Genomic DNA, 25509 nt, shown 5'->3' with positions numbered 1-25509 from the left:
GAAATTAAGACTCCTTATTTTCAGGAAATAGAAGATTAAAAATACATTGAACAAAGAACATTATAATAATACTACTTAGAGTAGTCTTAACATAACTGATTCTTTTTTCCCTTGACCTGGGTTTGGTGGTATCATGAAGCGGTCTACTTCTTCACAAAGTCTTGCAAATCCTGACAGTCTGCTGGTGTCACAAGATGTCTATATCCAAGGTTCAGTTCTTTGAGCTGTCAATTGTTTAAAGGATGTGGTGCTTTTCCATGGAGTGCTTGAGATTGTTTGTCAGAGACACAAACCTGGCCTAAAACTGAGTAAAGCCTTAAGCAAGCATTGGAGGAAAACAAAACTATAGATGATTGAAACTGAAATGGCTGTGATTAATTTACTACTGATAATTTTAAAATGTAAAATGCCTGATGAACCTCATAATAGAATAATGCATAATGTGAAGTGCAAAACAATAAAATCATCCCCCCACAATTAGACAGAATACCTTGAAGGATAATGACTAAGCCAATGACTAAGCTATTTTCAAATAAGCCAGGGAATATTATTTCTGGTATTATAAAAATGGATGAATATAGTTTTTTGGAGGAAAAAAACCTTAATGTAAAACATAATTATCCTAAGACTATACCAAGAATATCAAGTAAAAAGATGCATTAAGTTGGGTGCAGGTCCTAGACATCTGTGTTTTTATTAACTCCATAGGTAATCTGTCTTCTTTTTAACCAGGATTTAATTGGGAAAATCTATTATGCAACCAACATCTTGTGTACAGTGTTGTTTTGAGAATGAAACGCAAATGAAGCTCACTGCTATATTTGAGAATGAACTGAATTATAACAGGCCACTTAAATTTCACTGGGAATCTTACTTCTGCTGTGTACCTTAGGTTGAAAACCAGTGGCTTCGATGCTAGATTCAAGTGAAGGCTGTGGACAGGTCAACATCTTAAATAGTAAATATTTATCACTGATAACACTATAGAATTGTCTGATATCGGGTAAAGTTTCACCAAATATAGGACAAATGTAGGGAAATTTGATAGAACTGTCTCATAAGAGTTTTGATTATAGGGCAAATGTTATATTCATTAGGCTTACCATGCAAGGTTGTAGAGAGAATCATTTTCTGTAAAGCTGGATTCATTTGGGGGAAACTAAGTTGAAATTGTAGCTGTGAGTCCTGTCTGATGCTAGTTGCCACTACTAAGACGTTGAGTTCTCATATTGTTGTGGGATCATCATTCCCTAAGAGCAAGTGTAAAGAACCCATGGGATAGGAAAGGTAGCAGAATACAACAGTTACTAATATGGCATTATGTAAAAATGTGGATGTGTAACCGATGTGATTCTGCAATCTGTATTTGGGGTAAAAATGGAAGTTCATAACCCACTTGAATCTAATGTATGAAATATGATATGTCAAGAGCTTTGTAATGTTTTGAACAACCAATTAAAAAAAAAAAAAGAACCGATGGGTAAAACCCTCTTTGAGACTGAAGAACACTATTGTGTATGGGCTGGGGTTGTGGCTCAGTGGTAGAGTGCTTGCCTCGCACGTATGAGGCACTGGGTTCAATCACTGGCACCACATGAAAAAACTAAATAAACAGAAATAAAGGTATTGTGTCCATCTACAATTTAAAATATTAAAAAAAAAAGAGAACACTATTGTGTGTGTTGAGCTATTGAGATTTCTGGGTTTTTCTTTTCACAGAATTTGTATGTAGGATCTGAGAGTAGTTCTTCATTCTGATCCCAATCAGAATGTAGGGAAGGCAGAAGAAGCCAGAAGAAGCCAGATGGAAGCCATTGAAAGTTTGGCTTGATGCCCACCTTTCTTACCTTTAAAGTTCAAAATGAGCAGTTCCACTTCTAGTTGGTCAAGTTAGGATTTTAATTTGAGCAACTTTTCTTTAATCTTGGCCTTGACCCACCTCTATGAGAAGGAACCATGAGTAGAGTAGCAGAATCTGAGATTTTGTGTGCACTTGTGAATGACTAAAATTCCAGTTTTGCATCCACTTTGAATGTCTTAAAATGAGAAAGCTTAGTATATGTACAATAAAAAAGAAGACCAGGAACCATGAAGACAATGCAAGAATGTCCTCCAAGAAGTTAAAATGTTTGGGGTTAGGAGAATGTTTATTTGAATCTGAATCAGTTTTCCTTTCTGCTTGTTTATCGGTTTCTTTCGTAGACAATGAGCTTTGGAAAAGAATGGCTTGGGTTAGGATCATTTAAGGACCTGTCTCCTGAAAGGCTGGGTTTTCATTGATATATTGAAGTTAAAACAAGATGTATGAGACTGTGCTAAGCATAAATTCTTGATCCAGTTTACCTTTGAGTGAAATGTCTAGTCAAATTGCAAATACTCTTTCCAAGGAGAAGAACTGACTGAAGGCATGGTATATGTTTCAGTATTTTGTGGAAAAATTAAAAGTGGTCCTGTACTGACTGCCATGCAAGTTGTAATATTAATTCCTGACAGGCTGATTTGAAACAGATTAGATTTGATGAACAGAAACTACTTCCTGTATTGGACCTTAACACTGTCCAGAGGGCATTCATTTTTAGCATTGGTAGATGGAGTCTTGTCATCCTCACTCCTTGCCATCTGGCATCATACTATGCATCATCCTTCTGTCCTCTCCTCTGGTGGCTATTTTAGCAAAATACAAAAAGTACGAAGCTATATAGAGAGCTTTTCTGCAGTGAGCTGTGTACTGTGATCCTTCTGCTAATCCACTTCCTTGGGGAGACCAGCTGTTTGGGCTGTTGTATATCAGCATCAGGTTTCTTCTACTTGGCTGTAGTAGGTGCTGTAAGAAGCTGGAAAGAAATCCAGGTCTGATTGTAAAATTTTCATGTTAATGTTTCTGCAGAAATAAAAAATTAAAAATAATAATTTCAAGCAAAGTAACTCAACTATGAAATATTTATTTATGGGGAATATTATTATTGCAGTAGGCTCTGAATTAAAAGAAAGATAATAGTTAATTCTGGGTCATTCCTCCCACCTCTCCAAAATTCTGTTTCCAATTATGGATCTTCTTTATGCATTGTTTGCTTTTTTGCAGGGTGTTGAGAGCATGAATTCATTGATTCTAATAATGGGGAGGTAATTGTTTTAACTACCAATTTATGACCCATTATTTCTCATGCATGATTTTTACAGCTCCAGTGTGGATGTTTTACTTTAATTTCTGTTTATGTATGGATGTTCTGAAAGATTTTACTGGTGAGGAAGAAAAGTGGTCCTCTAGTATGTTTTCTTAGTTTCCCTTAATTATCCCAAGAGTAATGTGATAGAGATTCAGGAGAACAGGGTTCTGAGAAATGCAGTGTTCTTAAAAGTGAGGCCAACTGAGTCAATGTTTAGATTTAGTGTTTACTCATGGTCTATAAGATTTGATACTCCTCTTTGAATTTAACTATCAACCTGTTCTTAAACAGTGAATCTAAAGATGTTTAAAAAGAAACATGAATGTCTGCAACATAAATTTGTCACTTTTTTGAAATACGCAAATATATTTCACTTACATACTGACACAAAGGAATCTCAAAGAGATGTGCTTTGTTTACTTGGACATTTAATGTGAGAAGTGTTAAAAAATTGACACTCGTACGGAATTTGCATTCGGAACAACTGATTTGAGACTTTCAAGTTTATAAGGAAAAGGAAAGTTGAAAATTTTACAGTGCTCAGGGCTATGTTATCTGATAGTCCATCTATTATAGAATTTACAGAAGGATTATTTTAAAAATGAACAAGGGCACTGGGGATATGCAGCTCATTGGTAGAGTGCCTACTTAGCCAAGGAAAGGCCCTGAGTTCAATCCCCAGCACCACCATCCCCAAAAAACCAAGTGAAATAATAATAATAATAATAGTTGAGTTACTTTGCTTGACATTATTTAGAATTTTTAATTTTTTATTCCTGCAGAAACATTAACATGAAAATTTTACTGATGCTATTGGTTGAGTGTAGCAATGGAGGATGACAAGGACTTATCTCTAGTTACCACTGCCTATAATATTAAACAGATACAGACTGCTTCTGTATAGGATATTAAAATGGTCTGTTTTGCTTCTTCCTTTGCATCTTTTGCACACACAAATTCTTAAATAATTTCTAATTTTTCCTACAGTGTTCCAAGGATGGTTTCTGACATTACGTAGCCATATAGATTCATCCCATAGTCAATACATACATGGGAAGAAACATCAGCTAACTAGATCTTTAAGTTCCATCTTTTTATTTTGATAAAATGGAGGTAATTGTATCAATCTTAAGAGATTGTTGAGGATTAAAAGGGATAGTGATATAAACTTAAATGTTCAGAAAATTTTAGGAGACTAAAAGTAGTTTGTAGAATATTTTTTACCCATTTGGCTGGATATATCATAAATCTTATTATTTGTAAGTCTCCTGAGTTGTGCAAGGCTGGTAGCGTCCAAAGTAACCAGAGCCTTATGATTTAAGCCATCGAAAGTGCATTTTTCACACACACACTAGCAAGCCATCATTCATCACTAGGAGGTATGTGAACACAGCCAATTAAGGAATATGGTTAATGAAGCATTTTTAGTCTTGAATGTTTCTGGTTTGAGTCAGAGAGAAAAGATCTCTGAAGAGTCCTGTACCAACCATTAGAAACTCCAGTCCTGAAGTTGTATACAGGATTTCTTTTCTCTACTCATTGACCAGAGTTGGTCATATGCTTCTCCCATTAACACAAGCCCAAAATACACTGGGCCAAGAAGTACAATTCTACCACACTTAATAAGGAGGAGAATAAAATAACGGCCAACAACATTAATGACTTCCACATTCTTTATTCAGAATAGCAAGTAACCCAAAGCAAAATTAAATTATGTCCCCCTCTTTCTGATCCGTAAAATACTAAAATGTTGATGTTATTAATGTGAACGACTCGAAGAAGAAAAAACTTTAATTAGGTTGTCTCTAAATTATATACCTTATTGTTTTCAATAAGAGCTGGAGTTTTGTCAAGCATCCCTTCAATTAAGTACCTGCTTTATTATTATGTGGAACAAAGAAGTAGGTCTAGTATTGATTTCTTCTGGATTGCCAAATGAAAATTTAGAGTTCACTAATTTTGCTATTTTGTTAGGAATAATTGGGGTCTTACTCTTGCCAGAAGATTGTAGTATCTTTGGGTTATGATGGAGTGATTTGGAGGCAATTTGATCCAAAAATACTTCCTGTAAAAAGTGTATTTGGCAATTTGAATATTGTAAGATGTGGGAGCTGGGTTTCTGCATTCGCATACATATGCAAATTCACATCTTCACGTACTTGGTGATATTTATCCAAGAGCAGAGTGTTCTTTAGGCAAAGAAAACAGCTTAGCAAGGACTTCCACAGCCTGTTTTGGAGCTTGGAAGTAAAGCTGTTTGGAAGGTTTGGGTAGTAGAAACGTAATGAACTGACATTTTGGGCAACTGAGAATCACTAATCTAAACTTTATCAAACACAGTTAAATATCACTCTGGGACTGACACATAACATATCAACCTCAAGCCTACAATTTTGGGCCCCATATTTTGTGAGAGAAATAGTTTGCCAGATACAATTAAAATTTGAATTCCAGATAAACAATATTTTTAGAACAAACATGTTCCAAATATTACATGAGATATACTTAACATAAATTACATATTCAACATAAATTACATATTCAACATAAATTCATTGTTTATCTGAAATTCAAATGTAACTAGGCATCCTGGGTTTTTTTTTTTTATTTGCTAACTCTAGTGACCCTCTCAAGAATGAGCAGCATGAGCATTTAATCATATGCACTGTCTCTTCTCAAATTAGACGTAACCCATAGTATCCCTGTAAGCCTGAGAACTGGCTTGTTTTGTTTGTTGTTGTTTGTTTCCTTGTCTTTCAAGAATGGTTCAAGATGGCCTAGAAAGGGAAGTGTGCAGCCTGTCTAAATGGAGAAGATTTGTTAAAAGCATTTATTTTATCAGTAGTGTTCAAAGAGCATGAAACATTTTGGAAAAAGCTGCCCACTCTCTTGGGATGATAAATCCTTAAAAAAAGGACAGAAGCATTCAAATTTTGAAAATTTGCCCTCAAAGTTTGTGAACCTATTCTCTAGGATCCTGCTTGCTATGATCAGTGGCCACAATCAAATCAATACGAAGGGTGACTTTTATGATCCAGCTTCTGCATTAAAGTGACCCAAAGTGACATAGCTTTTGTCATAAGCAGACAGAACAGTACTGCCATGTTTTGAGAATTAATTCTATTGAAGATAAGTGGCCAACCAGAGCCTCGTGGTTTTGAAAAGTGCTGCTCTGCACTGAGGCTAGTGTTGCACAAGCATGTACACAAGCATGCAAGGATAGTTAGCTATTTTAAGCATGATGTTATTATGTGTATGCCTCCAGGCACAGGTAACTTGATGTTTTTTGATCCTGATGGAACTTTATCTTCCCATCCAGTGATCCTGGGTGTGGTTTTGTTCTGAATCTTTATTTAGATGACCGCCTCACAGCTTTATTGTTTAATAAGTTGTAGCCACAATTAGGGGATTTTGTGTAGAGACAGATGTTTGGCACTATTCCTTTTGTGCTTTAATATGCTGAGCTGTAGGGTTATTTATGATTGCTTGACTTGGTAATGTTGTGTGCCTGAGCAATTTTCAACAGGAAAGGTCAATTCAATGTTAGATTTGGGGGCTTCTTCTCTGTAAATAATGTTAAATACCCCAGGTTTAAAGCTAATTCAGTTTGTCAGCGTGGTAAGGGGTTGTGATTGTCTTTCATTGTGTTTTAATCAGAAAACATGATTAAAACAAAAACCACCACGGGAAACCATCCGATGAGTGCTTGTGGATCCACAGGAGGGCATCTTTTTCCCCCACCTCTTTATTCTGTCAGTTTCTCCCTGTTGCTAGTCTTCTCTGCACTATTGAAACTGGCATTAGATTTAGAAATATAGCCTGGCCTTATGAACACCTGGATACTGATCTCTCTCTGAAAACCAAGAGGATTGAACAAAAGCCTGAATTAGTCGAGCTCTCAATATAAAATAGCTTTAAATCCTGAGTATTTGCCGATTTCTTTTAACAAATTGTCGAATGTGTTTTTTACTGGTTACTTACAAAGACTTTGGTCGTCTGTGACTCTTTCTACCTGATGTGAAGCAGCACGATGGAAGTGTGGGGGTCAGGGAAGTCTTAAATCCCCCACTTTCCCATCCAGCTTATGCCAAAATTCAGAATGGGAACTCAGTGATTGGTTCCTGATGAAGTGTGTGGGGGTTAGAATCCCAGCTGGGCCATGTGCTAGGCAGGGATCATTAGAACTCTGTTCCGGTCAATATAGCTTTGATGTCTTCAGGGTTTGGTGGCAAATGAGGGGCTGAAGCCCAGTTCACCAAGAAGTCGCCAAACCTATGCAGAGACTGTGGTGCCCTCAAGGTGGGCATGAGGATGAGGAGCAGCAGGGAACTCATACTGGGTCAGACAGAGATTCTGATCTCTAGGAAATGGAGGCAAAATTTTTAATACAACAAATAATGAAGGTCTTTGTCAACTGTTTTTAAAAATGATTTTTAATAGAAAAAATGAAATAGGTGCAACAATTATTGAGCATGATTTTACTTTCCTGTTATTGAAATTTTCATTATTTGGTTAGAATTTTAGAAACAATACACCCAGAATTTATTAGGGCGTCTGATTGTGAGGCTGCACCTCTGAATACAATTTGTTGTGGACTAAGGTACTTTTGAAGTTGGTTTATTTTGGCTTCCTCTTACTCACAAACTAGTTGCTGTGATGTGTTTCAGACTTTAATATTGTGTTCTTTAAAAGGAGCCTTTTTCATTGTATTCAAGACTAAAGAGTATGCCTTTAATGCACATGCACACACAAAAGTAAACACCTGTCTCCTTATTTTGAAATAGATAATTTTAATCGGTTACCTTTATTTCTTTAGTGATGTCAGGATCTACATTCTATTTCAAAGACGGTCCACCCCAGACACACTAACTTAGCCTTTTCCTTTTCAAACTGCCAATTATACTAACTGTCCCTTCCTGGGCAAAGCCTCCCGTTGGTTTTTGTTTGATTTGACAAATTTGCTTGATTTGGGTCAATAACAACATAGTCTTTCATCAATGATGGCAGTTTAAGTGTGTCTGAAAGGACTTTGAGGGCTACTGGATTGAATAATGTTTCCCCCAAAATTCATATCAACTTGGAACCTCAGGATGTGACCTTACGTGCAAATAGGTTTGCTCATTGCATCAAAGATGGAAAATTGGCTACAGAGTAGTTGGCAACCAGATAGAATAGATAGTCTTATTAAAGTCTGGCTTTCTTAAGATCATAGATGTGGTTGACATATTGGTCTCAGTGTTGATTTTATTATCAGCTGAGAGCATGGTTGGATGGCAAGATGCAGAACTTGTTGACCTTTAGATCAGGTTTCCAACTAATAGGAATCCTAAGAAGCCCTGGACCACTGTAGCTGTGACCACAAAGACAGATGAGATCCAGACGAGATCTGATGCTTGTGGCAGGCATACTGTCTATCACAGGGGAGACAGGTGCCAAGTCCTTGGAGTCCTCAAGTGCTGGCAGCAACGTGGTATCTGTTGTTTGTCATTGTGTTCACTTGGATCCTGGTGAAGCACGTAAGGTGACTGAGGGATGAGAGTACCCACCTATACATTTGTTTGAAGGATTGAGGTAATACTTTTAAAGTGCTTACTATAGTTCTTTGTGTATAAAACTATCAAATAAATGATAATATTTATTGAGCATTCATTTAACATTATTAACTAGTATATTTATTATATCCTCACATATTGTCACTATAGTATGAATGAAAATGATAAGTTCATTTTTTCTTGGGAAAAGACAGATTTTTTTTCCTCCCCTGTGGCCATGGTGACCAGTAACCATCAGGACCTGTCTTATCCCTGTCTATATGGATCAGTAACAACTTGCTTCTGCAATTTTGCATGTCTCTTTAAGCTAGCCAGTCAGGGCATCTGCCAGCACATGAGATTGTAAAGCCCGACAATTAGCAACAGCTTAACTGTCGTGCATATGCTTCTGCAAATCAGTCAGTCAACAATATTCTCACCCCAGCTTTGCTGCTGCAGCTGAAGGTCATCTGATGCCTCAGCACATTCTGAAGTCTGCCAGTCCCTGACCTCTAAGGGTCTTCAAACCCTGGGTACGATGAACTCCTTGCTTTGTTTAGGTAGACTCTCTTAAAATGCAGCTCTCTTGGTTTAGCAAGCAAGAAATTCCACTTTTGGATCATATATTAAGTTGGGACCTTTTTCTTCAATGGTAGAGATCTGTATAAAGTGATAAAGGGGTCACAAAGATGGGGCCATATGGAAGAATTCATATAAGAGGCGATTTTCAATCCAAATTGTGCAATAGGAGTCATCCAAGTGGAGAAAATGATTGGGAGGTTTCCTAGGTAGAAGGAATATACCATGAGTGAAGAGATGAGGGATACTGGCAGTTCAAGGGCTGCCACCTGACTTGCCATGCCTACACTGTGAGATGTGGTAAAGGAAGATAGACTAGAGAAGTTTGTTCTGGCTGGATTGTAAGGGTTTTGGATTCCATTCTAAGGAGCTTTCTTGTTCTGGTGTTGCTCTAACATTTTGTTTGTTTGTTTTCTAAGTCCTCACAGCAGAGGAGACCCAAGTTTTACCATAAGAGGGAGTTTCTTTGAAATCTTTCTATAGAGGATATTTTTCATTCCATTTTGACTGCCAAGCATCTGAACTCTGTTCTTGTGTCTGGAGAATTTCCCACAGGAGAAAATAAAAGCTGACTCCTTTTCTTTTTCCTTCTTTTACTTCTGTAGAAGTGGAAAAGGCCAATATTTACTCTTCCATCTTCCTTTCAGATAGAACATGGGGGCAATCTAGGTTCTGCCAGTTGGATATACCTGCCTCAATCTTGGCTTAAGAGCATATGGCTCAAAGAAACTCCAGGGGTAGAGTGTTTGCCATAAGAAATAAGATCTGGCTGCATGCAGTGGGCATGGTGGTACCCATTTTTCAGTGTGTGGTGAGCATTGCATACTATAGAATTAACTGTTTTTTATCAATCCTAAAATTTACATATTACCAACATTTTGATATCATTGAAATGAGAAAGCCCCTTAAAATCAGTGTTGTGATAGTTGATAATATTATAAGAGTTGACAATAATGTTAAGCAGCATTATTTACTTAGACTATTATGCTATTATTTTACTTTTTAAGATTAATTATCAAAAAATGCAGTTTCCAGATTAGATTAGTTCTGAAGTTAATTTTGTTTTTATCCTGGCCTAGCAGTCCAATGGGTTGGTTCTCCAACCCTTTGGGTTGTTCTGTAAGTTTCCCAATAAATTCATTCTTTGATTAAATTATTTAGTTTATGTATTAGTTTTTCATCATCATGACCAAAATACCCAATAAGAACCACTTAGAGGAGGAAATGTTTATTTGGGGCTTATGTTTTCAGAGGTCCAATCCATATTTGACTAACTCCATCAATCTGGGCCTTAGGTTAAGCAGAACAATATGGTGGAAGGGAGTGGCTTAAGAGCAGAACTAACACATGGCAGCCAGGAAGCAGAGAGAGGACAAGTGGCCATGGTAATAAGATATCATCCCCCAGGGTATGCACCCCGTGACCTACTTTCTTTAGCTTATGGTTACCACAACAGTCCATGCAAACTATTAATCCATCATATGGATCCACTGATTAGGTTACAGCTTTCATTGCATTTCTGAATATTCCTGCATTATATATTACAGGAGCTTACTGGGAGACACTTTCAAATCATAATAGTTCATTTCTACTGTTTAAAGCTAAGGATCTTGATTGATACATGATATCATCTTAAAATGTTTGAGAACTCCATGGTTTATTAATGTTTAAATGAAAAATAAATATTTCTAAATTATATTTGATGTCCCAGGAAACTATGTCATGTTAATAACATAGTCAAAAAATATTTATCGAGTATCTGTGTGATATGATAGAGAATGAGTTCTGTGATAGAGTAGATACCATGAAAATTTCATTCTAATACATATCTTGTGGGCTTAAAGCCCCTGGCACAGCACCCAGTGCATGCAATGAAACACTGGTAGATACCTTAACACCGGGAAATGATGTCACGTAATTTTGGAATCTCTTCTTATGAACTTTCTTCAGTTATTCTTAGTATAATTTCCGTGGTGGAATCCTGTCTCCCTTCAGGATTTCCTGAATCTTTAAGTCGTAGAGAAGATAGTTTGTAGTATGGATATGTGGCCTTTAAATTGGAGATGCTGTATTATCCATCAGCCCACCTCCAAATGTTATTGAATAGAAATGTTCTGGTGTTAAGCTCTTCTTCTTTCTTCCAGATAACCTCTAGGTTTCCAAATAAAAATCTCCTCAGAATGAGCAGTGCTCATTCAAATCAGTATTTAAATCTAATAATCCCTTCTTAGGCTTTTCTCAGGTCCATATAAAGACTTTCCTACAGTGTATGTACCCTTTACTTGGAATATTCAATTCAATCCGAATGCGTCATCTGATCCTGTTGTGTAAATGGAAGCCCTCTTTGAAACAAAACCTCTACATAGTCTACTTTTGGCTAAAGAGTCTGTATTAATCAGCTTTCTGTCACTAAAAATACATGTTTATCTGTCAGCCCAGCTCCAAATGCTGAACATTCCTCCTACTTTTGAATTAAAGAAAAGATGATTTAGCTTTCAGTTTTGGAACTTCAAAGGCCCGAATTGGGCAGTGTGGGTGTAGGTTTTCCTCTGGTGATAGCAGTGGCTGTAAGCACATTGTGGCAGGAATGTGTAGGAGCAAACTATTGCCTCTTGAACTGGAGCAGAGACAGAAAGAATAGGCAGGGTCCCACATCCATTTCGAGGACATGCTTCCAGCAACCTTAAAACTTCCCATAGGCACTGCTTTTAAAGTTCTAAAAACCCTTCATCCACCACACCCTGGTGACCAAGCCTCTCTCTATATCCCTTTGGGAGATACTCAGTAAACAAACCATAGCAGAGTATGATAAAAGACTTAGAGATAAACAGTCCTAATGGCTGTTAATTGGAGAATCAGACAGAGAATCTAAGATGAGGGTTGGCCCCTGTCAGGTCAGTCCTGCTTGTCTTGTCCCTTTACCTCTTACCCAAAGTCTAGCATCTTGGGTTCTGAAGATATGAATGGTGTATTATTGTTGACTTAACATTAAAGATTGGGCATCTTTTAATTACTGTTAAAATGGATGTGAAATCATAATTGCAAGTGAATATTTGAGATTGATAAGATACCAGTATTTTCAATTTGCCTTTTCTTTTTACATATCTTAGAAAATTAATCCCCAAAAGAAAATTATTTCTAGTTATTCATTTTTAGTTTAAGATGGAATGGTACATAGAATTTCATTTCTATCTTAGTTTATTGTTGTCCCAGTTATAAAATGTTTCTTAAGTAATTTTCTGTGAAATTGAAATCCATCTAAGCTTTTCTGGTTTCTGAGATAATAATATTTCCCTTCTTTCTCCCCCTGTGTTCTGAAAAAAGATAAAACAGAACCGTGTATTGTAATACTAGGAAATATCTGATGTTTCCACAGTCATTAAAAGGGGGATGTTCAAATGGCATGATTCCCCTTTAGGTTAACTGATCCCTGTTTCAGGTGAACAGTTAGACTTGCCTTGAAATCCTCAATGACTAGTTCAGTGGCAGGAAAGACAGACATGTCCCTTGAGGATACAGGAATGTGTTTAGAGCCCAGTGCTGAAAACTGTCAAATGTCCCTGCCTAATGCCGTGTTTTATTCAGCACTTGGATAGATTTCAGTGCTATATAAGAAAACCTAAAGCTGTTGAATTTAAATTTGCTCAGAATTTGTGAGAAAAATGTCTGATTTGACTTTTACACAACCACCATCTATGAAAAATTGTTAGGCATAATCCTGATGTAGGCAGGGAAAAAAAAAAACACTTAAAACTAATACTTTCCAAGTACCTAAATGCCCTCATTTAAAAACATACTCGATAAGTTATGCTAATGGATGGGAAAGCAGTTGAAAAGTTTACATACTGCCAATGCAAGCTGCTGTTAGTGTTTGGCAGTTTCTTATTTATTCAGTAAAACAGCTGTTCAAGGCCCTTCCTTAGGCCAAACTCTCTTAGCCTCATTCCAGTTACAGAAAAGAGCAGGCAAGCAATGAGAAACTGGCATTTCAGTAAAGAGATTTAGTAGTTCCTACTTTCCAGAAATAATTCAACTGACATTTCCCTTGAATAAGTCCCAATTTTTAGAGGTTTTATGTTGTGTGTGTGTGTGTGTGTGTGTGTGTGTGTGTGTGTGTGTTTCATGTTTCCTGAACATACAAATGGCAGTGCCAGGCACTGGTGCTCAGAGGACCTGTCAGGACTGACTGAATGAATTGTCAAATATTTTTTATGATGCTGAAAAACTTTGAGAGAGTGAAAAGAAATGTGAGACAGACATTCTTCTTTGGGGTGCTTATGTTTTTATCATGGAGGACATACACCAAGCACACAAATTCTGTATAGACTGCAAAATACAGTTGTAAAGGATTCAACATCACAGAAAATGAGAGTCAAGAAAGACACAGGACTGCTCATGTGGCCTCAGGAATGGGGGAGGTGGGACATGGAGTCATGGATCCAGGATCCCTGGGATAGAACGACAGTGGGAGTAAGGCAAATAATCCCTGGAATGAGGAAACTGCATTGAGAAAGCAGAGGGTATGGATTGAGGGATGGTTGGGGTACAGAGTCCTCTTCAAAAGATATTTTACATCTTGCAGTGCTCTTAGGCTTGTTGGTTTGATCATTCATTATGAAAAGTAAGAAATGTGGGGGAAATCTGCACTGATGGTGCAAAAGCCTAGAACCTTATTCTTGCTTTGTGGTTGTTGATTCCTGAGTTGTGATGTTGTGATTGCTACTGTAGTCTATGGCTATATTTATCCTTGGAAGAGTAGAAAGTGTTTCATAAATATTTGTATAAGGAGCCACCATAAAAAGCACAGATTTTATTCACAACTAGAATTAGAAAAGTCCTTTTGCCCCCCTCCCTCATTGAGTATGGACCTTTCTCTGAAGGTTCCTGATTCTCCTTGGGCTTAGCCCTAGTCTGGGAGCTTGAGCAACTGGGGTAATTGTTATGATGGTAATTTTGGATTTTTCTCATGACTGTTTTGGGAACTGAAGAGTAATTTGATTTTTGCTAAGCTAAATAAAATAAACAAGGGAGCTTGTGAAATGAAGCATTGAGAGAGCTTTAAAAGCAAAGAATAACTCACATAGTTTAATAATTTCAGAAAAGAGCATGGTAGAAATTTCATATTAACAGGCTGTTTGCCTTGTCAGGCAAAAATGAATAAAAGATACCTCTTACTCCAGAGAATTACTTGAAAAAAAGTATGTGTGGGAACTTAAACATCAACTCAAAGGGAGACTATTTAAAAATGTTTTTAATTGATATTAAAATCAGAAATGTTTCCAATTTTTAAATTATACTAATCTTTTAAGGCTAAAATAATTCACTAGCTTCTGTCACAGTCCTGAGATGACATGTGGATGAGAAGGAAATGCACACTTGTCAAAAGGACCATTGTTTTTTCTTTCTTTGATACCTCTGTATGGTGCCTATGACCAGTTTCTGATAGGAAGGCTTGAATTTGTGTTGCCATATTTATAGGCACTGACTCACTCTCGAGTTGTCCCATTTAACCATGAGTTTTGATTCATTGCTTTGAAAAATGAATGCCTCTTTAAAAATTTAGCAAGCTGTGAGAAACAGTGACACCTAGTTTGAAACTTTATAACATCTGAAGGCAGGTTGTATTGTTGAATGCATTTTTTACTAATAGTTAATGTTTTAAATTTTTTTTACCCTGGTTTTTTATTTTTCTAAAAATTCTTTAGCATTTCACTGAAATATAAAAGAGGTAGGATCAGGCAATAAGCTTCCTCCTTAAACCTTCCATGACAACACACACTGCATTTTCTTTCCATCTGTCTTTCTGGGTCTTCTTTGAGGTCTCCTTTTCATCTCTGCCTGTCTCTTAAATTTTTAAAAAAGTCACGTATTCTCATTTTAAATTATAAAAACAACACATATTCATTAAATAGGTCAAGCAATTGAGTAATTTATGAATCAACACATTCCACATTAAAAAAAACATAAATACACAGTAATATCCACATCCTCACCGTCCCCACCCCCCACATTTGATCTTACTATCCACTATTTTACAGCTTTATTTTTAATATGGCAATACGTCACCAATCCCATAAATGTTGGCATTCCTCAGGGATTTCTCCTGGACGTTCTTTCAGGTTTTCTCTTCCCTCTCTGCACACTGACTAGGTACCCCACTTGTGGTTTTAGTCACTCTCACACTCATTCCCAAATTTGTAATCCTAGCTTTGCTGTAAGATTCTAGCTCACCTATAATTTCCTACTGGATTCATCATAGGCACCTCATACTCCATTGCCCCTGAACACCATGTTTCATCTTGTTGCTGTCTCAGTGATGACAACAAGTCATTCTATTTTCCTAACTAGAACATTTAGCATCACCTTTGGTCTTTCCTATTTTCCATTCAGTCACATCCTGTCAATCAACAGGCCTCTCTCTCTACCTCTTTAATCTTTTAAAGCAATTAATCTTTGTCCCTACTGACAACCACCTCAGTAATCCAAGTAATGGCAGTTTCTTTCTTGGGAAGTTGCAATGGTCTAACTCTCCTCCCTTCTTCTACTCTTCCTCTTCATTTTGAAATTCACCAATGTGCAAGCCTGAGATGATCTTCCTCAGGTGTAAATCCAAACATATCTTTCTTCTAATATTAAGTGACTTGCTATTGCCTTTAAAAGAAAGCCCAGACTCTTCAGGACTTAAAGGTTTTAATACTTATAAGGTTCATGTTATATGTGCTATGACTGGTGCCCTCCTTGCTCGCCTCGTTGGTCACCATCTCCCCTTTTGGCTGTAGCTCCAAAGATGGCCACACACTCTGAAGTCCTTGAACATGCTGTGTTCTCACTTTCATGTGTTTGCCTTGTAGCATTCTTTCTTCCCATCTCTGTCTCTTCCGGGGCTGTTGCTTCATCCTAGTGATACTTCTCCTGTGACTGGGCTTGGTGTCATTCCTATATGTTCTCAAAGCATCTCGCACTCCTTCTTTCTACTGTGGCCTCAATCATTATCATACTGTAGTTGGCTGTTTATGGTTTGTGTTGCCTACTTTTCAGCACCATTCCCATCACCATTACTAGACTGTGAATTTCCTAAGGGCAGGACTAGGGAAAGAACGGAATAGATACTCCGTAGAAACAAATGACAAATACAGCCAGAATTCCAGGAGGCCCATAAAGCTACAGTGATGGTCAGTTCCTATATCCTTAATTAATAGCAGTCAAGTCTAGAAAGCCTCATTACCTTCGAGGGATTGGTCTGGTTCAAAGGTCAGTGTAAGCACATTTCAGTGCTTGGGCCTGGCATTTATACACACCAGTACTACCCAGGAGTGAAGCAACGTGATCATGACCAGAACTTGTTGGCTTTTGTTTTCCTTCATGCTTCACATTCTATTTGGGGCATTCTGTAGACTTGATGAAGTATTATAATTGCAGAGTTGGAGGTTCATACAGGCTTAATTCCTCTGTGGCGCGGAAGCATAAATATACAGATTTTTAAGAAAGAGGTAGCAAGATTTGGTAGCTAATTATTAGAACACTCGGAGGTTAATCTTGCATTTCACTTAACTGATAAATCCTGCCCTGGATCCCATCTGTGTTAACTCATTGAAGTGAAGACCTTAATTTCTTTATGAATCTCCCTCACTTACGAGTCTCTGTGTCTTTAGCCACATGCTGCAGAGCAGAAAAAACAAATACCATTGAAAATTCTTATTATATTGATTTTATATTTGAATAACACCGGGCCCAGCTGTCATATTTTGTTAACTGTGACTGGGTTCATACTGATTTTCTTGGAGCACCTCTGGGTCATTGAAACAGCAGGAAGAGCTTTGAATTTGGGTTTAGGAGATTAGGGTTTGGAACTGGGCTGTTTAGCTCAGTTAAGGAATACAGAGTGGTCCTAATTTATGCAATTTTAAATTAAGTATGGGGTTTAAAATAATTGTCTCTTTTAATGAAAACTACTTGAAATAATGAAGGTCCCCTCAAATTAATGAAAAATGGTAGACTTTCAAAGGCTAATGGATCTATTGAATGATAAACTGTATTTCATTGAATCATTTCTACTTTAGCCAGAAAACAGAAATACCTACTATCTCCTGTCCTGGGAATAGTCTTAAAATACATGAACATTATTAGCTATAGTTTGCAAGTTCTTCCAGAAAGCATTTCTTGCACGAAAGTTCATCTTTCTGGCCTAAGGAACTCATCTCTCTTCTTCATCATGGAGAAAACAGGGAGGCTAAAACACACCTCCTAGTTTTCTTTTTGTTTCTTTTCTTTACATGACAGCAGAATGCATTACAATTCTTATTATACACATAGAGCACAATTTTTCATATCTCTGGTTGTATACAAAGTATATTCACACCAATTTGTGTCTTCATACATGTTCTTTGGATAATAATGATCCTCACATTCCACCATCATTTCTAACCCCATGCCTCCTCCCTTCCCCTCCAACCCCTCTGCCCTATCTAGAGTTCGTCTATTCCTCCCATGCTCCCTTTCCCTATCCCACTCTGAATTAGCCTCCTTATATCAAAGAAAACATTCAACATTAGTTTTTTGGGATTGGCTAATTTAACTTAGCATTTTCTTCTCTAAATCCATCCATTTACCTGCAAATGCCATGATTTTATTCTCTTTTACTGCTGAGTAATATTCCATTGTGTATATATACCACATTTTAAAAACCCATTCATCTACTGAAGGGCATCTAGGCTGGCTCCAAAGTTTAACTATTGTGAATTGTGCTGCTATAAACATTGATGTGGCTGTGTCCCTGTAGTATGCTGTTTTTAAGTCCTTTGGTATAGACCGAGGAGTGGGATAGCTGGGTCAAAATGGTGGTTCCATTTCCAATTTTCCCAGAAATCTCCATACTGCTTTCCATATTGGCTTTACCCTCATTTTTCTAATGGAGCTAAAATTCCTTTTCATTGCAATGAAATATGAAAGAGGTGAGTCAGGCTCCTTTTTGAAACTTTCATGACAGCACACTCTGCATTTTCTTTCCATCTGTCTTTTGGGGTCATCTTTGCAGTCTCCTTTTCATTTATCTGTTTGTAAAATAGTGGATAGTAGGATCCCATGAGGAAAGGTAGAGGGGAAGCTCAAATGTCTGGGTGGGGGATGCATGCGATGGGATGTGGATATTACTGTGTACTTAAGGGTTTTTTTTTTTAATTTGTGGGCTGTGTTGATTCATAAATTCAATTGCTTGACCTGTTTCATGATTATGTGTTGCTTTTATAATTTAAAATAAGAATATGGACTGTTTTAAAATTTAAGGAAATGTAGATGAAGTGCCTGGTTTAAGTTCAGGCACTCAGTGCATGGGAAGTGGATAAAATAGACATTTAAATCTGTTTTCTACTAGAAATTCTTACAATAGAGCAATACCTGAGTACTACTTCTATATTATAGACACTTCTATATTACAAATTCCAAGGAGATCCTACTTTGTGGACATGTATGGATTATGAAACCATGCCTCCCTTCAGGATTTATTTATAATGACTATGGTAACCAAAAATTAATTTCAAAAATAGATCTGAAGAAACTGTTCATACTGGTCAGAACATTTTAAATAATGGATACATGTTTCAGAAATTAGCTCTTTCAGGGCCTCCTTTACTCCAATTATGGCACAAATGTAATAATACAGTAGTTCTTTTAATCAGGAGATTTAAAAAAGTTTTTAAGCTTCTCCAATCATTCAACAGAATATTAAGTCACTTTCACAGATGTATGCAGGTTTGAGGTAAGAAGAAAGCTAAGGTGATATAGTAGAGAGTAACTTCATAGCACTTGTTTATCTTAAAGGTTGACTATACATAGTTTTCCAAACTGTCAAGCTATCAACTATTGTCATAGTGGTAAGAATTGGGACTCTTGGGGGCACATGCTCTGAAAATGCAAAGCATTGCTATTAGCATGAAATGATTAGTTATTGAACATTTTCTTTAAAATACAAGATAGCAGTTAAAGAAAATAAGTATAATCAGTTTTAGAATAGAATGAACAAAGTGTGAGAAGATGAAAAAGATTCAATATTTTGATCTGCCACATCTCGAAAGGAAGATTTAGAAGATGCATAAATCTCGAGACCCAAAAGTACCATTTTGACTTGTCAAGCAAGTCAAAAAACTGGGCAAATACTGAGATGAGGATGTAGAATGCTCCCCGCCCCCCACCCCCCGTTATGGATTTGTACAAATTGGGGAACTTGGGAGGTTCTGAAGCAACAGCCATGCCATTGAAACAAAACTAGATTCTCCCAAGTTCTATAGGAGTCACCTGAGCTCATTAAAATCCCAACAAGGATGAAATGTATTTCATCATTCCTGCTTTGGGGAAGCTAATTATTCCTTAACTAAGCTGGGAATTTGAGCTCTCAAGTTAATTCCTTTCCTGTTGTCATTGTGCACACTAGTCACTCCTCTGTGCATGGATCAGAAAATAACCTAAAAAATGTGTTTCATAGGCAGCATTCTAATGGAATATCACAGAGCTTAGTCAATTTGATGGCTTATGAATATAGCAAAACTACAAAATCATTTGGCTGAAGCTGGACTTGGGATATATTGGGGTGAAGTAGAAGAAGATGACTGGGAGCAGGAAAAGATATACAATGACTCTTTTTCCAAGTGGCCAACCAAACTCTCCCTGGCCAGGTGGCAGGCAGGAAGACCAGCATAGAAGAGAGGGGCTAGGCTTCTCCTTCCCTCGTGTTCGTAGTCAGCTTGGACCTGACTGTTTAAAAAATGCATAAATACAGAAGAAAATTAGAGTGTGCCATCTTATACTTTAGTCTTTGTCAAATAGTAGATTTAGAATTCTTTGGAGGAAGGAATGTCTTATTCACCTTTACATAACCTCCTCAACTATCAAATGCTTGCTATGCAGTAGTGGATTTTTTTTTAAGTAAAAAATGTGTCTCAATTATTTCAGAAGAAACACTCTAGTGTTCTAGAATTTTTGAGCTAGGTGTTACACCTACTTCTGAACAAAGATGTGATGAAGCTTAAATGGGGAAGGTAACCAAATGCATTGTTTCTTGTTCGTATGTTGTCACCTTTGGAGGAGAGACAGGATTGGGGATAAAATGTCAACTCCCAATCATCCTGAAGAGTATTATATACTCTGACGACTTTGTGACTTTGTTTGATAGTCCTTGTTAACCTTGGCACTGGCCAAACCGTGGAGTCCAACTGGAACAGATGTGGGATAACCAAGAGAGTGAGACCTGGTCTCTCCTATGTGCAGCTAAAGCTTTTTAATGGAAGCAGATACATTTGAGTACTATTGTTCTTGTTTTGTATTTTTCCTTTACCTATGAATAAATTATGACTAGCACAATACCTTTGAAAGTTATTGTTCTGTTAATTCAGTAAGATGATATTCCCCTTTTCTTCTGCTTTCTCCTTTGAGGGAAAGTATGAAATTATTTTTAAAAACTAGTACAGCTTAAGGGTTGGGTTTTCTTCCCTTATTGCTTTTGAGGCTTCCAGATTGGACTCTTTTTAAAAAATTTTTATATTCCAATTTGTTATAACAGCAGAATGCATTATAATTCATATTACACATCTAGAGCAAAATTTTTCATATCTCTGGTTGTATATAAAATATATTCACACCATTCATGTCTTCATATAGGTACTTTGGAGGATGATGGCCACCTCATTACACCATAATTTCTAACCCTATACCCCCTACTTTCCCCTCCCACCCATATGCCCTATCTAGAGTTCATCTATTCCTCCTATGCTCCCCCTCCCTACCTCACTATGAATCAGCCTCCTTATAGCAGAGAAAAAATTCAGCATTTGTCTTTTTTGGATTGGCTAACTTCACTTGGCATTATCTTCTCCAACTCCATCCATTTACCTGCAAATGCCATGATTCTATTCTCTTTCATTGCTGAGTAAAATCCCATTGTGTATACATGCCACATTTTTTTATCCATTCATCTACTAAAGCACATCTAGTTTGGTTCCACAGTTTAGCTATCGTGAATTGTGCTGCTATAAATACTGATGTGGCTGTGTCCCTGTAGCTGTGTTTAAGTCCTTTGGTTATAGACTGAGGAGTGAGATAGCTGGGTCAAATGGTGGTTCCAATTCCAGTTTTCCAAGGAATCTCCATACTCCTTTTTATATTTTCATACTGCACCAATTTGCAGTCCCACCATCAATGTATGAGTGTACCTTTTCCCCCACATCCTCGCCAACACTTATTGTTGTTTATATTCTTAATAGCTGCCATTCTGACTGGAGTGAGATGAAATCTTAGAGTAGTTTTGATTTGCATTTCTCTAATTAGTAGTGACATTAATTAGTGTCTAATTAGTAGTAGACATTTTTTCATATATTTGTTGATTGATTGTATATTATCTTCTGAGAAGTGTCTTTTCAGGTCCTTGGCTCATTTATTGATTGGGTTTTTTTTTTTTTGGTGCTTAGCTTTTTGATTTCTTTATATACCCTAGAGATTAGTGCTCTATTTGATGTGTGAGGGGTAAAGATTTGCTCCCATTCTGTAGACTCTCCATTCACCTCACTGATTGTTTCTTTGGCTGAGAAGAAACTTTTAGTTTGAATATATCCCATTTATTGATTCTTGATTTTAATTCCTGCACTACAGGAGTCTTATTAAGGAAGTTGGGATCTAATCCGATATGATGGAGATTAGGGCCTACTTTTTATTCTATTAGACATAGGGTTTCTGGTTAATTTGTAGGTCCTTGATCCACTTTGAGTTGAGTTTTGTGCATGGTGAGAGGGGTTTAACTTCATTTTGTTGCATATGAATTTCTAGTTTTCCCAGACCATTTGTTGAAGAGGTTATCTTCAATATGTTTTTGGCACTTTTGTCTAATATAAGATAACTGTAATTTTGTTTAGTCTCTATGTCCTCTGTTCTGTACCATTGATCTACCAATCTATCTTGGTGCCAATCCAAGAGCAAGGTAGATTTTTCTACCCTCTAATGTCATCTTTGATTTCTTTCTTTAGGATTCTGTAGTTTCATTGTATAGGTCATTCACTCATTTGTTAAGTTGATTCCTAATTTTTTTTTTGAGGCTATTATAAATGGGATAGTCGTCCTTTCTGAGGATTTGTCACTGATATACAGAAATGTATTTGATTTATGGGTGTTGATTTTTATATCCTGCTACTTTGCTGAATTCATTTACTAGTTCTAGCAGTTTTCTGGTGGAACTCTTTTAGTCTTCTAGGTATAGAATCATATCGTCAGCTTTTTGATTTCTTTATATACCCTAAAGATTAGTGCTCTATCTGATTTGCTCATTTGTGTTCTTCTTTTCCTATCCATATCCCTTTAATTTCTTTCATCTAATTGCTCTGGCCAGTGTTTCAAGAACTATTTTAAATAAAAATGGTGGCAGAGGGGCATCCCTGTCTTGCTCCAGTTTTTAGAGGGAATGCCTTCAATTTTTCTCTATTTAGAATGATGTTGGCCTGGGCTTAGCACAGATAGCCTTTCAGATGTTGAGATATGTTCCTATTATCCCTAATTTTTCTAGTGTTTTGAACATAAAGGGGTGTTTTATTTTGTGAAATATTTTTTTCTATGTCTATTGAAATGATCATATGGTGCCGCAGCCCAGCTGGCTGGGCAAACTAACCAGGGGGGTGACAAACAACTTGTGTACGTTGATAAAGCAGGAGTGGGAGCCGTTTATTGTAGGACCAGAGGGGTATATATACATTCCACACAGCTTATCTTAATTAACATAAACTAGATACAGCAGTCAACCAATAAGGAATCTCCACACTTAATGGCTCACTGGCATTACTTCACAAACCACTCCCTCTGGCAAAATGACAGGCGCCATCCTGACTTGTTTACAGACTCTAACAACATGGTTCTTATCTTTAAGTCTATTGATGTGATGAATTACAGTTATTGATTTCCATATGTTGAACCAACCTTGCATCCCTGGGATGAATCCCACTTGATCATAGTACACTATGTTTTGATATGTTTTTGTATTCAATTTGCCAGAATTTAATTGAGAATTTTTGCATCTATGTTCATTAGAGATATTGGTCTGAAGTTTTTTTTTCTTTCTTCTTCTTCTTCTTCTTCTTCTTCTTCTTCTTCTTCTTCTTCTTCTTCTTCTTCTTCTTCTTCTTCTTCTTCTTCTTCTTTTGATGTGTCTGCCTGGTTTTGGAATCAGGGTGATATTGGCCTCATAGAATGAGTTTGGAAGTGTTCCCTCTATTTCTATTTCCTGAAATAAATTGAAGAGTAATGGTATTAGTTCTTTAAAGGTCTGGTAGAACTCGGCTGTGTATCCATCCAGTCCTGGGCTTTTCTTAGTTGGTAGGCTTCTGATGGCATCTTCTATTTCATCACTTGATATTAGTCTGTTTAAATTGTGCATATATCATCCTAATTCAATTTGGGCAAATCATTGACTTACAAAATTTTTCAATGCCTTCAATAGTTTCTATTTTATTGGAGTATAAGTTTTCAAAATAATTTCTAATTATCTCCTGTATTTCTTTAGTGTCTATTGTAATATTTTTTTTCATCATGTATGTTAGTAATTTGAGTTTTCTCTCTCCTTCTCTTCATTCGCATAGCTAAGGGTCTGTCAATTTTATTTTTTCAAAGAACCAACTTTTCATTTTGTCAAGTATTTAACTTCTTTTATTTCGATTTTATTGATTTCTTTTCCAATTTTAATTATTTCCTGTGTTCTAGTGCTTTTGGTGTTCTGTTTCTAGAGCTTGAAATATAATGTTAGGTCATTTATTTGTTGACTTTTTCTTCTTTTAAGGAATCAACTCTTTGCAATGAACTTTCTTCTTAGTATTGCCTTCATAGTGTCCCAGAAATTTCAATATGTTGTGTCAGTATTCTCATTTATCTCAGAATTTTTAAATCTCCTCCTTGATGTCTTTTGCAACCCATTGTTCATTCAGTAGCATATTATTTAGTCTCCAGGTGTTGGAGTAATTTTTATTTTTTAATTTTATCATTGGTTTCTAATTTCATTCCATTGTGGTCATACAGAATGCAATGTAGTATCTCTATTTTTTTTTTTTTTGTATTTGCTAAGAGTTGCTTTGTGGCATATTATATGGCCTATTTTATAGAAGAATCCATGTGGTGCTGAGAATAAAGTGTATTCGCTTGTTGAAGGATGAAATATTCTATATATGTCAGTTAAGTCTAAGCTATTGATTGTATTATTGAGTTCTATAGTTACTTTGCTTAGCTTTTGTTTGAAAGATCTATCCAGTGGTGAGAGAGGTGTGTTAATGTCACCCAAGATTATTTTATTGTGGTCAATTTGACTCTTGAACTTGAGAAGAATTTGTTTGAACATAGATGCTCCATTGTTTGGGGAGTATATATAATTGTTATGTCTTGTTGGTGTATGAGCAGTATGAAATGTCCTCCTCTATTTTATTTGATACGAGAATGGAAACCCCTTCTTCCTTCTGCAGTCTGTGTGAGTGGTATGATTTTTCCCAACATTTTACCTCCAGTCTGTGTATGTCTTATGTCTTTTCCTAATAGACGAGTCTCCTGGAGGCAGCATATTGTTGGGGCTTTTTTTTTTTTTTTTTTTTTTTTTTAAATCAAGCCTGCTAACCTGTGTCTTTTGATTGGTGAGTTTAGGCCTTTAACATTCAGGGTTGTTATTGAGACATGATTTGTATTCCTAGCCTTTTTTGTTGTTGTTATTTAATGACTTGGTTTCTCCTTTGATTAGTTTTTCCTTTAGTGTAATACCTCCCTCTGCTGATTTTCATTGTTGTTTTTCATTTCCTTTTCATGGATGTTTTGTAGTGCCAATTTTCTAGTTGTAAATTCTTTTAACTTTCGTTCATCATGGAAGGTTTTTATTTCATCATCAAATCTGAAGCTTAATTTGGAAAATCTTTAATATTTTTCTTATAAACAGAAGATTTTTCCAAGCTCATAGGGGCTTTGAAGGAATTCATTTTCTGACAGAGGCTAGATTTGAGTTTCTGATTGGAGGGGATTTTGGAGATCTGAACTTTGGGGTGTGATCTTTGGACACTGGAAAAAGCAACCTGTCATTGCTATCATGCATCTGTCTCACATCAGAGCCTGCTTTGTTCCTCAGTGTTCATGATGATTTTCACTCTATTCCTTACTCTTTCCCCATCTCCACACACATTGAGGTTTGGAATTCTTAGTGCCTAAGGAAGCATGATAGTTGCATTTTCTCTGCA

At 36.6% G+C, this 25509-nt stretch overlaps 1 protein-coding gene across 2 annotated transcripts in view; it reads left to right on the top strand.

The window, feature by feature from the left end:
* Fam13c (family with sequence similarity 13 member C) overlaps positions 1-25509 on the top strand; it is a 113759-nt gene that overhangs the window by 12474 nt on the left and 75776 nt on the right. The window lies entirely within an intron of this gene.

The sequence above is a fragment of the Urocitellus parryii genome, chromosome 5, assembly GCF_045843805.1.
Source record: "Urocitellus parryii isolate mUroPar1 chromosome 5, mUroPar1.hap1, whole genome shotgun sequence".
NCBI lineage: Eukaryota > Metazoa > Chordata > Mammalia > Rodentia > Sciuridae > Urocitellus > Urocitellus parryii.
The sequence above is the reverse complement of the archived record's forward strand: the minus strand, read 5'-3'. Positions and strand labels throughout refer to the sequence as shown.